We start from the raw sequence: 1,874 nt of genomic DNA on the forward strand, positions 1-1,874 counted from the left end.
ATATACAGTGGAGAAAAGATAGCCTCTTCAATAAGTGGTGCTGGGAAAACTGGACAGCTACATGTAAAAGAATGAAATTAGAACACTCCCTAACACCATACACAAAAATAAACTCCAAATGGATTAAAGACCTAAACTAAGGCCAGACACTATCAAACTCTTAGAGGAAAACAGGCAGAACACTCTATGACATAAATCACAGCAAGATCCTTTTTGACCCACCTCCTAGAGGAATGGAAATAAAAACAAAAATAAGCAAATGGGACCTAATGAAACTTAAAAGCTTTTGCAGAGCACAGGAAACCATAAAGAAGACGAAAAGGTAACCCTCAGAATGGGAGAAAATAGTTGGAAATGAAGCAACTGACAAAGAATTAATCTCCAAAATTTACAAGCAGCTCATGCAGCTCAATATCAAAAAAACAAACAACCCAATCCAAAGGTGGGCAGAAGACCTAAATAGACTTTCTCCAAAGAAGATATACAGATTCCCAACAAACATATGAAATGATGCTCAACATCACTAATCATTAGAGAAATGCAAATCAAAACTACAATGAGGTATCACCTCACACCAGTCAGAATGGCCATCATCAAAAAATCTACAAACAGTAAATGCTGGAGAGGGTGTGGAGAAAAGGGAACCCTCTTGCACTGTTGGTGGGAATGTAAATTGATACAGCCACTATGGAGAACAGTATGGAGGTTCCTTAAAAAACTAAAAATAGAACTACCATGCCAGGACATGGAAGCAACCTAAGTGTCCATCAACAGATGAATGGATAAAGAAGATGTGGCACATATATACAATAGAATATTACTCAGCCATAAAAAGAAATGAAAATGAGTTATTTGTAGTGAGGTGGATGGACCTAGAGTCTGTCATAGAGAGTGAAGTAAGTCAGAAAGAGAAAAACAAATACCGAATGCTAACACATATATATGGAATCCAAAAAAAATGGTTATGAAGAACCTAGGGGCAAGACTGGAATAAAGATTCAGACATAGAGAATGAACTTGAGGACATGGGAAGGAGGAAAGTTAAGCTGGGACAAAGTGAGAGAGTAGCATGGACATATATACACTACCAAATGTAAAATAGATAGCTAGTGGGAAGCAGCTTCATAGGACAGGGAGATCAGCTCGGTGCTTTGTGACCACCTAGAGGGGTGGGATGGGGGGTGGGATAGGGAGGGTGGGAGGGAGGGAGACGCAAGAGGGAAGAGATATGGGAACATGTTTATATGTATAACTGATTCACTTTGTTATAAAGCAGAAACTAACACACGATTGTAAAGCAATTATACTCCAATAAAGATGTTTGAGAAAAAAAGGGGGATATGGTGATATATGTATGCACATGGCTGATTCACTTTGTTGTACAACAGAAACTAACACAGTATTGCGAAGCAATTATACTTCAATAAAGATCTATTATTTTTAAAAATGACTAAAATTACAATTAGTTAGGGATGCCAAAAATAAGAAGATGTAAACTGTGTCATTGTTAAATTTCAAAAAACCAAAATCACCCAGTTTGTTCTGTGACCACAAAAGAAATTAAATTAGAAACAAATAATATCTAGATAATCCTCTACTGAAAATTAATGTATTTCTAAACATTTCATTGATCAAAGCATTAATCACAAGGGAAATGGGAAAACATATTTTTAAAGGATACTGCATATACAAAAGCAAAATTTGTGGGGTACAGCTTAAAGCACAGCTTAGAGGGAAATTTGTAACTTTAAATGTTAGAAAGAAGGGCTTCCCTGGTGGCGCAGTGGTTGAGAGTCCGCCTGCCGATGCAGGGGACACGGGTTCGTGCCCCGGTCCAGGAAGATCCCACATGCCGCGGAGCGGCTGGGCCCGTG

This window comes from Physeter macrocephalus, chromosome 16, assembly GCF_002837175.3.
Source record: "Physeter macrocephalus isolate SW-GA chromosome 16, ASM283717v5, whole genome shotgun sequence".
In the NCBI taxonomy this organism is placed as follows: Eukaryota; Metazoa; Chordata; class Mammalia; order Artiodactyla; family Physeteridae; genus Physeter; species Physeter macrocephalus.